The 12,108-nt window shown below is 42.0% G+C and overlaps 1 protein-coding gene across 14 annotated transcripts in view; it reads right to left on the bottom strand.

Moving 5' to 3' along the window:
- Lekr1 (leucine, glutamate and lysine rich 1) overlaps positions 1-12,108 on the bottom strand; it is a 176,721-nt gene that overhangs the window by 70,281 nt on the left and 94,332 nt on the right.

The raw sequence follows: 12,108 nt of genomic DNA, 5'->3' as shown, positions 1-12,108 counted from the left end.
ATTATAACTTCAAAAGGCAAAGAACACTGTGTGGGCAACCGGTTTCCACCCAGTCTTCAACTAGGAAATTTAGGGAGTATTTGAGAAGGATTATTCCAGAAGCCATGTGTAGTGTGTGATGAGTCTTGGCTTATTTCTGTCCTGCCTACTGGCTGTTGTGAGGGCTGTGGTCTGAACCTTGACTCCACTTAACTCCCTGGGATCGTTTAAGGTACAAAAGGAGACTACACAAATGGACTAACCAGTTTTACAGAAAAAGTCATTCAAAACAAGGGGATTATTAAAATTTTACATTCTAGCTACCTCAAACATTTTAATATCCTACTTTCATAGTAAATTTGAAAATTTTAATGAAGCCATACTCACACACCAAACTTCTATGTAAATCTTCAACACGCTTTCCTATCTATCTATCTATCTATCTATCTATCTATCTATCTATCTATCTATCTATCCATCCATCCATCCATCCATCCATCCATCTAATGAGCTGGTTCCTCAAATCAGAAAGCAAATTCACTCTAAGCAAATGTTCTCATAAGAGTTTTCTAGGTATTTATATAAAAACCTTTAGTTTTATAAATACCATGTTTTCAGATAGATTATCTTTGATTATTTTAATCAACATGTAAAATTTTGCACCAGGTATATCCTACTTTGAAATGTATATTCATCATGGCATGGACAACTCAAGTTTATTAACACATGTACTACACCAATCCACTCCAACAAAAGAGAAAATAATATGAAATATAGTTTTTAGTAAAAATCTTTCGCAACCCGGAAACTGTATTTGGAATGTTCCGTACCACGTCATTGTGTAGTTAAGCACAGTAGGCTGCAGACAGGCTGCAGCAGGTTTGACACACGCTGAAGAGCAAGGAGCTGGTGCTCACTGTGGGATGCTATGCCCCAGTGCTGAGCATGGTACTCGCCTCTCAAGAGGGAGGAGCTGATGCTAACTGGTAGATGCTATGCTCGCCCTGCCTGTGTTCACTTGTGGTCATGGCTACCAGGAAGAGATTATTATAAGTGGAAAGAGGAAAGTAAGTTCATTCAGCAAGCTGCCAAGTGATCCAGTGGTTCAAACTGAGTTGTTTTGCCTGATCCCTAAATTTTTCTCACTCACATTGACTCCTGAAACAGAAAACCCACAAGCGAACACTGTTTGTCAAAGAAGTGTGGTGAACACTGTTCTAGGCCAGTTATAGTGTCTGAACCTTTAAAGAGATATACATTACAAAATGGGAAATATTACTTTAGTGGTGAAAGAATAAAGACAAATATGGTGCCCTTCGCAGAGCAAACAACACAGACAACAACAACCCTGTTTTCTTCAGGATGCTCCTTGGTGCTTCTGTCAGGATATCATCCTGAGTGGATCTGAGTCCCATGATAAAGTGTACTATATTTCTAAGGCAATAGTTAAAACTGATGAGCTTTAAACTCCCAGAGAGAGAACTTGGTATGTAAATTTTGTGTAATTAATTCTCAATTACCTGAGAATTGGTAGAGTAGCATATGCTAAAAATAGCCACTAATTCAAGCTCATTTTGGTAACATTAAAAAGTATTCTATTAAAAGAAAGGAAAAGAAAACAGGGCTGGAGAGATGGCTCAGTAGTTAAGATCTCCGACTGCATTTCCAGAGGACACAAGTCCAATTCCCAGCACTCACATGGTGCTTCACAACTGTCTGTAACTCCAAGATCTGACACTCTTGCATATACATAACAGGCAGGCAAAGCACCAGTGCACATAAAATAAAAACAAACACTATTCTGAGGCTCACATTTCAATATGCTGATGCATCAGAGTTCCAGAATTTACCAGGTTCCAAATAAAACAAACTATGCCACAGCCCCTGTGCAGGGATAAGGACAAAGCTAGTGTGCTCTTTACAAAGGGTTACTCTTTCCTCACACGTTTCTCTTCCCCTCTCACTTTCAGAATAAATATAGGTTAGCCTTTGGTTCACAGTGTCTAACCAGCACGGGAGACACTGTCCCTATGATTGTTTACCTCATGTCTTACAACAGCTCTGAATATTGGTAAAGTAATGTAATAAATGTTTTCCCTTTAAACACAAGAACCTATGAAGGTTGTCACATTAAGTAAACAGAAACAGAAATATAAGCAGTGCCAACCAAGAAAGCATTTTATTTAAGCAGAAAAAACACGTAGAGCTGAGGAAACACAATTCATTATGAAAAACTCAAAATGTAAAAAGCCCCCTGGTGTGTTATTGGGAGATGATTTATATATTTTCATGGCTGCTTTTCATTTTTTTGCTTGTATTTTTTTGTAATCAGGAAGTGCTAAGGGCTATTTTAAAAAAACAAAAACATAGATGTGTCTCTGTGGTTCAGAATGATATGTACACATCCCACAGGCTTAATAAAGGTTCAAGTAGACTAGCAGGATCCTTTGTTTTCAGAAGCAGAATGCCCAGTTCCTATCCTTAATAAATAAAGGAACACAGTCAGGATAAGCAGCAGAGAGTGTAAGCCACCTGCACAAAACAGCTCCTTCAGTTTCTGAGGCAAGGAGTTCTTAAATAAGTGCATTGTTCTGTGCAGTCCTTCTCTATAGTCAAATAAATTCAACTTCAATTTTCTGTCATTCAGCATGACATTGGATTATGAGGCGAAAGGCCCTGAATGACTAGGGAGAGAAAGGAAGCAGTGGCTTTAAACACCATGCAGATGTAAGGCGGAACCCATGGAAACAATCCAGAATTTACAACAGCACATTCTATGATGATGTGACTGCGTTCTTTGCAGATATTAAATAAGAAGCAAATGATTTTAAATGAACAAAACCAAAAAGAGCTCTTAGCCTCTCTTCAATATGAAGCAGCTGCTTGCTGGATAACATTACACAGGCACCAGATTTGCAGTAATTAGTCATTTGAAAGAATCCTGTGATTCTGAAAGGCTTTGAGAAACTGCGCATACAAAAGGTATTCATGGTTAACTATTTTATAGGAAGCTAGAAAGCTTTAATAGTCACTTGAAAAGTATAATAGGCATAAGATAATATCAAACAATAAATATACCTCAAAGTATAGAAAGAAGTTTCAAGCTTAAAAACTCCTAATATAAAGAAAATACATGCACTCTTAAATTTTAGTCCAAAGTGCTGTTTTGAGGAAAAAATATAATTCAAGGCTCAAGTAGCAAGATGGAAACATAAACAGGCATAAAGGCATTCAAAGACACAGGGTAAAAAGAATAAATTTTTAATGTTTGATTTGACAGTTGCAATTTCTAAGATCAGATTTGATGGGGTATGTTCAGAGTGTTTGGCCTGATGATGAGAGATGGCAGTTGCAATTTTAAAGGATTAAGATGGCCTCACTGAAGATTCTGAGTCACAAAATTATTTGTCTCAACAACAATAAATGAATTTCAAGCATTAAAAAAAAAAACAAATGTCTCTAAAAAAAAATGTAATGTTAGAGATAAGAAAACCCAAACTAACTTTGAAGCTTCTAACATGATTCAACACTTAACATTGCAGAGGTGCTGTGCAGGACCGTTAAGGCCACGCACGCCCAGCTTCAAACTCTGCCTCTGCTTGTTCCAGGCCAAACAGCTACGGGCACCCTGCACAGGGCTCCCAGCCTTCAGTGACTTCATAAGTGCACAGAAGGAGGGAGAGCAGTGACAGGCACACTGTGTGTCACCCAAGTGCACTTACTGCTGTGGTGGAACGAAGCCACCTCTTCCAAGTCCACTCCGAAATCATCATTTCCCACTTTAAGGACCTTGCTCTTGTACATGGGCATGGGGTTTTAGTTTGTGTTCCTTAACAATTTCTTGGGAGAAGTAAGGTAAAATGTTATCATATGTGAGATACAAGTAAGTAATGAGAGCACACACATTTGTTCAGGCACATTTTTACACATTTGTTATTTTTTCTGTTTGAAAAATTTTATGAATACATATTGTCACAGCAGTGGTTCTCGACCTCCCTAATGCTGTGACCCTTTAGTATGTTGTGGTGACCGTCACCCATAGAATTATTTATGTTGCTACTTCATAGCTGTAGTCCTGCTACTGTTCCGAATCCTAATGTACCTATCTGATGTGCCATCTCAAAGGGGTCAACTTTCCTCAGCTCAGAACCACTGGGTTAGAAACTGTTTTACTTGAGTATCAAATGAGTATCTTCTGTATCGTGAAGACTAATGAGTTCTACTCTGTGTCAGCAAAGGATAAAGCAGAAAGAAAGCAAAGGAAAAGGGGGGAAACCTGTTGTGGGGAAGGACCAAGTGAGTTTGAAACAGCAAAACAAAACAAACCAAACAACCACTGCTGATCCTATGGGTGGGGAAAAAGGGGAAAATGTTGACAAGGACAGGTGTTTGTTTTGTTTTGAAGACAGGAGATGTGTTCCTTTGTATTTTAAGACTAATCATTCTAGAAGGCTTCTGTGCTGTGAATTTAATGTATGACTTATAACCTATATTTTACAAATGACAAAAATTACACTTCTTGCCGGTGGGGGTTTTGGTGGTGCTGCTGTTGTTTTTAATTACACGAATTGCCTGGGCTTAAATAACTCGGTCCCGGCAAAAATGAAGATGGAGGAGAAAGAAGAGCAAGGAGGAGAAAGACTGACCAGGCTGCTGAGCGGCGACCAGGGCCTGAACGCACAGTGCGTTCCCAGACTGCAAGAGCAGGGCAGGCTGTGGAGACAGGAGTGTGAAGTGGATGTGAAACCGGGATTCTCCATTAGTACCCTGCAGTGACCAGCTGGGAAGGAACTGGCTCCAACACTGCCCGCCCGAACCAGTGGTGACATGGGAAGGAAACCGTGCACTGCTCAATTTGGTGGTGCTGCAGACTGCTGCCAGGCACGGCTGGAAGAGTCCATCACACGAAAAAGGCAAGTATGTGAGGGCAGAGTGGGCTGAGTGGGCTGTGTGGGCTGTGTGGGCTGTGTGGGCTGTGTGGGTTGCGTGGGCTGAGTGAGCAGGCCTTCTTAGTCCCCAGAGCGGCTGGCGCAGAAAGGGCCACAGAAAGAACCATGATGAAGTTGTAAAGGGCTTCAAACAAGAGAACTGCAGAAAGCTCTTGACAGGAAGGACATGCTAAGTGACTTGATCAGCTTACTGGGACTAGCAGCCCTTCCCCCAGCTCAGAAACTGCTACAAAAGATAGAGGGTGAGCAAGAAACCAGTCAACTAAAAAGAGAGTGTCCGCCTACGCTATACCATCTTCCTACTTTGTTTTAATTTACAGGTTTTTTTTCCATCTTTATTAAATTAGGTATTTCTTATTTACATTTCAAATGTTATTCCCTTTCCCGGTTTCCAGGCCAACATCCCCCTCCCCTTCTCTGTCTGTGTTCCCCTTCCCATCCTCCCCCATTACTGCCCTCCCCCCAACAATCCCGTTCACTGGGGGTCCAGCCTTGGCAGGACCAAAGGCTTCCCCTTCCACTGGTGCCCTTACTAGGCTATTCATTGCTACCTATGAGGTTGGAGCCCAGGGTCAGTCCATGTATAGTCTTGGGGTAGTGGCTTAGTCCCTGGAAGCTCTGGTTGCTTGGCATTGTTGTACATATGGGGTCTCGAGCCCCTTCAAGCTCTTCCAGTCCTTTCTCTGATTCCTTCAACGGGGGTCCCATTCTCAGTTCAGTGGTTTGCTGCTGGCATTCGCCTATGTATTTGCTATATTCCGGCTGTGTCTCTCAGGAGAAATCTACATCCAGTTCCTGTCAGCCTGCACTTCTTTGCTTCATCCATCTTATCTAGTTTGGTGGCTATATATGTATGGGCCACATGTGGGGCAGGCTCTGAATGGGCGTTCCTTCAGCCTCTGTTCTAAACTTTGCCTCCCTATACCCTCACAAGGGTATTCTTATTCCCCTTTTAAAGAAGGAGTGAAGCATCCACACTTTGGTCATCCTTGAGTTTCATGTGTTCTGTGCATTTAGGGTAATTCGAGCATTTGGGCTAATAACCACTTATCAGTGAGTGCATACCATGTGTGTTTTTGTGTGATTGGGTTACCTCACTCAGGATGATATTTTCCAGTTCCATCCATTTGCCTATGAATTTCATAAAGTCATTGTTTTTGATAGCTGAGTAATATTCCATTGTTTAGATGTACCACATTTCCTGTATCCATTCCTCTGTTGAAGGGCATCTAGGTTCTTTCCACATTCTGGCTATTATAAATAAGGCTGCTATGAACATAGTGGAGCACGTGTCTTTTTTATATGTTGGGGCATCTTTTGGGTATATGCCCAAGAGAGGTATAGCTGGATCCTCAGGCAGTTCAATGTCCAATTTTCTGAGGAACTTCCAGACTGATTTCCAGAATGGTTTTACCAGTCTGCAATCCCACCAACAATGGAGGAGTGTTCCTCTTTCTCCACATCCTCGCCAGCATCTGCTGTCGCCTGAGTTTTTGATCATAGCCATTCTCACTGGTGTGAGGTGAAATCTCAGGGTTGTTTTGATTTGCATTTCCCTTATGACTAAAGATGTTGAACATTTCTTTAGGTGTTTCTCAGCCATTCGGCATTCCTCAGCTGTGAATTCTTTGTTTAGCTCTGAACCCCATTTTTTAATAGGGTTATTTGTCTCCCTGCGGTCTAACTTCTTGAGTTCTTTGTATATTTTGGATATAAGGCCTCTATCTGTTGTAGGATTGGTAAAGATCTTTTCCCAATCTGTTGGTTGCCGTTTTGTCCTAACCACAGTGTCCTTTGCCTTACAGAAGCTTTGCAGTTTTATGAGATCCCATTTGTCGATTCTTGATCTTAGAGCATAAGCCATTGGTGTTTTGTTCAGGAAATTTTTTCCAGTGCCCATGTGTTCCAGATGCTTCCCTAGTTTTTCTTCTATTAGTTTGAGTGTGTCTGGTTTGATGTGGAGGTCCTTGATCCACTTGGACTTAAGCTTTGTACAGGGTGATAAGCATGGATCGATCTGCATTCTTCTACATGTTGACCTCCAGTTGAACCAGCACCATTTGCTGAAAATGCTATCTTTTTTCCATTGGATGGTTTTGGCTCCTTAATTTACAGGTTTAAAAACAAAACTTTGTTTAGTTGTTCTGTTTCAGCCTGTGTCTCAATTAAAGAGGCTTTCAGCGGCTTCCTTTGCTTCTCCCCACTCTACAGTGTTGTCTCTGTAACTTCCTGACTCTAGCCCATGCCCACTCCTCTCCTTCACACTTCATCCACCTTGGCACCTTTCCCAGTCCTTCCTTGCTCTGTAAATTAATTGTTAATTAAGAATGCACCTATCTCTGAAGATTATAAACTACATTTCCTCCAGATCAGCATCTCATATATCTGAACCTGACTGGGCACACAAGACGGGCCCGATTGGCCTCAGGTGTCTTGGCGAATCACCTGCTACCACAGTTGCTGCTCCCTGAGTAGCAGCTGGGAGCATAAGTTCAAGTAAAGATAACTTACCAGGAAGACCTGTGTGAAATGAAACCAAAACAGTGAAGAAATAGGAAAAATAAAAAGACTGGAGCACGCACCCAGCCTTTCAGGCAGGCAAAGCACAACAAACATACAGATAATGAAAGAACAGCCACTTGTGACAGCTCACAGCTCCTCATTACTAGTGGCCAAAGTTAACCGTAAGAAACGTTGGTGAGATGCAAGAGAAAGGTTCTAACTTTAAAAAGGATCAATGGTCACATAGAAGACTCAGATTAGCAAATGAACAAAGAAAAAAATTAATTCAGGATGTAAATAAAAATGTTGGCAAAAAAATAGGTGTTTGGAGGCAAAAATTTTTTAAAAGGGGAGAAAAAATCGGTAAGGAAATGAAGACTTTGAAAAAGAACAGAGGGGATGTTGAAGAGTCACCCTAGGGGATGGGGGATGCACAGCAAAAAGCATCACTAAGCTGCAGCCAGGGAAGCAGGTAGGCTAACTGTAGAACTTCCTCTACCCTCCAATCCAACCAGTCGCCCACCAGTCTCATCCCTAGTTATAGCTCTGTAGCGAAATACCTGCTATGGCCTCTCTTCACTCTCTGCCCCTTGCCTCCTTTCTGTGGCTCCTCCCTTCAAAAGCCTCCCCTATCCCATCCCCATGCCTAGTGTCAGCTCTCAACACCTAGAAACACATTTTACCCAGAATCCCCCATGACCATTTTTATCAGAATTCGCACAAGAATTTCCTACCAGGCAACACACAACCACCACACTCTTGTAAGAACCAGAGAGGGCAACAGAAAACAAAGAACAAACACCCACCCAATAAAGACAAGACCATTATCAAGAACTAGAATTACAAACTTCCCAAACTCAAATGCCTAAAGGACAGCATAAAAACACAACCAGTAAACATCCAGGACATTTGGCTCCACTAGCCTGAGTACTGCAGTGCAGCTGAAGCACTAGCCTTTATGAAGATGACAGAGGTCTTTAACAAAGGATGAATAAATCCCTTAAAGAAATTTATGAATACACAAACAGTGAGAGGAAGAGAATAAGACCGTTGAAGACCCAAAGAGAGAAACAGAATAGAGAAAACCCAAAGTGAGAGAAATCTGAAAATAAAATTTTTAGAAACTCACACAGGAAACTCAGGGGCAAGTCTCACCAGCAGAATACAAGATAGAAGAGAGAATCTCAGACATTGAAAATACAATAAGATAAAAATATGAATACCTCCATCAAAGAAAATATTAAATCTAAGAAATTCTTAGCACAAAACATCCAGGAAATCCAGGACATAAAAAGATCAAATCTATGAATGGTAAGAATAGAAGAAGAGGACTGGAGAGATGGCTCAGCAGTTAAGAGGACTGTCTGCTCTTCCAGAGGTCCTGAGTTCAATTCCCAGCAACCACATGGTGGCTTGCAACCATCTGTAATGGGATCTGATGCCCTCTTCTGGTGTGTCTGAAGGTAGTGACAGTGTACCCATATACATAAAATATAAATAAATTTTAAAAAGAATAGGAGAACAGGAAGAGGAGGAGGAGAAGGAGGAAGAAGAGGAAGAGGAAGAGGAAGGAGAGGAAGAGGAAGAGGAGGAGGAGGAAGAGGAAGAGGAAGAGGAAGAGGAGGAAACAACCCAGTTCAAAGTCAGAGAAAATATTTTCAACAAAATCAAAGAAGAAAATTTCAATAACTAAAGAAGGAGATGCCTGTCAGGGTACAAGAATTATAGAGAACACTAAATAGACTAAACCAGAAAAGAAATTCCCTATGATACATAATAAAACAGGACATTTACAGAACAAAGAAAGAATGTTAAAAGTGTGTGGTGGTTTGAATAGGAATGTCCCCATGCTCAAGTGTCTGAATGCCTGGCCCATGGGGTGTGGCACTGTTAGGAGGTGGGGCAGAAATATGTTATGGTAGGGGCAGGCTTTGAGAGGTCTCCTGTGCTCAGATTCTACCCAGTATGGAGCTCAGTCTGATTCTGCTACCTTCAGATCGAGATGTAGAACTCTGAGCTCTGTCTGCAGTACCACATCTGCCTGTGTGTCGCCAGGCTTCCCTCCATGACAATAATGCACTAAACCTCTGAAACCATAAGCCAATCCCAATTAAATATTTGCTTTATAAGAGTTGCCGTGGTCCTGGTCTCTTTTCAGCAATAAAACCCGAAGGCAAACTATAAGGAAAAAGGCCAACTAACATATAGAGGCAGACATATTAGGATTACACATGACTTCTCAACAGAGACTCAAAAAGCCAGAAGAGCCTGGAAATGAAATTCGCAGGGAATGAAATTCACAGGTAACTAGAAGGAATTAGAAAGAAAATCAGAAAGACGAATATGTGTCTTAGTTAGGGTTTTATTGCTGTGATGAGACACCATGACCATGGAAATTCTTATAAAAGAAAATATTTAATTGGGGCTGGCTTATAGCTCAGAGGTTTAGTCCATTGTCATCACAGGGGGAAACATGGTAGCAGCAGGAGGATGGGACACACTGGCCAGACTTGAGCTTTTAGACCTCAAATCCCACCTCTAGTGACCCACTTCCTCCAGTAAGGCCACATCTACTCCAACAAGGCCACATCTCCTATAGTGCCACCCCCCTATGGCCAAGCATTCATACACCTGAATCTATAGGGGCCATTCCTATTCAATCCACCATATTATTCACTTATATATGGATATTAGCTGTAATATGTAATATGTAAGTCAATGATAATCAAGTACAGGGGTAGTTATAGGATAAAGGACTGGGGTGGGGAGGAGCAGATAGATCTCCCTAGGAAAGATGAGTAGAATAGATAGTTGTGGATGGATAGGGGTTGGGGGCTGTATAGGAGTATCTGGTGGAGAGGCGGATCATGAAGGGAGAGAAAGCTAATATTAAGAAGCAGTTGAGGTGTCGTACGGAAACCTAGTGCAGTAAGTAGAAGCTTCCTAAAATATGCACATATATGAAGGTGATCTAACTGAAATCACCAAGAAAACGGAAAGACAGAGGCCATCCCTTGTCACCAAATGAAGCTTCCAGTTCTGGGACTTGGTTACAGATGTTTGCTTTGTTGGACAAAGGGATCCCATGGAAACACCTGAGTCTGTTGTCAAGTCTGTAGGTTGCTGTCCACAAACTGATGGCAAGGCCCCATTGCTGATGACATCTATCCAATTCATTGAACGTGGAGAAGTTGAACTGGTGTCTACACAGGGTAGATGACAGTATTCTGCATGCTACCAAAAGAATATAAACATCAAGCTAGCTACACCTGTACGATGGGCAAGGTTTCCTGCCTGCAAGATATGCTAGTGCAATGGCGGCACAACCAATGACTAGCTTGACTTCAGGCCCACTCCACAAGATGGAACCCATACCTGACACTGCGTAGGTGTCCAAGAACCAGAGACCTACAGTAAAACAAAACGCTGTTATAAAACTTAAAACAAGTAACAAAAAACTTCCAGTGACATTCTGCTAAACTCATAGAACAGTGTCCGACTCAGCCACCAGAAAAGCTTCTTCCTGCAGCTGATGTGAACAAATACAGAGACCCACAGCCAGATATTCATTGTGGAGAGAATGAGGGACCTGAGAGCACTCAGTTCTGAGTGGGAGGTCTCCATCAATCCCCTCCCCACAGGGCTCAGGGAACCCTGCAGAAGATGAAGTGGGGAGACTGGTGGAGGACACTAAGGAATCGAGGCCCCATAAATCAACAGGATCTATGCACATGTGAGCGCAGAGACCAAGGCAGCGTGCACAGGGGCTACATAGGTTGGAGTCCTATAGCTGAAAGGGGGATGCATGCCCTTATCCCTAACCCAGAACTGATACCCTGGGAAACCAACCACCCTGAGGGCAGGGGCGGGGCTAGCCGCAGAGGCGGACAGACAGTGAGCTAAGCTGGATCTCTGGAGCCTCCTCGTCTCACAATGTCATGTGAGTGCTTTTTCTGCTTTGTTCCAATTTTATCTTAATATTGCTTACTTTTATTGCATTTACATGTATTTTCTTCTCTCCTTTTACCCTACAGGTTCTCCGCATATATACTATGGCTTCCAGTTTATGAGATTCCTGAGTATGCAAATGCGTGGGTCCCCGTTTCTTGTGCCTTCTCATCATGGGCCCCTTCCCTTTCATTTGTGTGTCTAATTCCGATGTGTTTGTTAGTTTTTGTTTTATCTTATTTTACTATTATTATTGTTTCTAATGAGAGACAGGAAAAGGATAAACCTGGATAGGATGGGAGGTGGGGAGGAAGTTGGAGGAGTAGAGTAGAAGAGACCATGATCAGAATATAATATATGGGCTGGGGATTTAGCTCAGTGGTAGAGCGCTTACCTAGGAAGCGCAAGGCCCTGGGTTCGGTCCCCAGCTCCGAAAAAAAGAACCAAAAAAAAAGAACATAATATATAAGAAAAAGGTTATTTTCAACAAATGGGGGTAAAAAAGTCAAAGGTCAGAAATAAAACCATGAAGGCTGCTCTGATACCTGAGAGAGTAGGTTCCAAATCACAATGCATAAGGAGATGGAGCAGCCAACTGCACATTAATAAAGGGTAAACTTGGCAAGTGTGTGTAACGGTTGCAAACACCATGCAACAATGTGTTGGAACCCCCATTTAAACAGCAGTGAGAGACACGAAGGATGAGGTAGCATGAGAGCTGCATACAGCA

The sequence above is a fragment of the Rattus norvegicus genome, chromosome 2, assembly GCF_021556685.1.
Source record: "Rattus norvegicus strain SHRSP/BbbUtx chromosome 2, alternate assembly SHRSP_T2T, whole genome shotgun sequence".
Classification (NCBI taxonomy): domain Eukaryota; kingdom Metazoa; phylum Chordata; class Mammalia; order Rodentia; family Muridae; genus Rattus; species Rattus norvegicus.
Note: the sequence above shows the minus strand (reverse complement) of the source record. Positions and strands in the feature narration are given on the sequence as shown.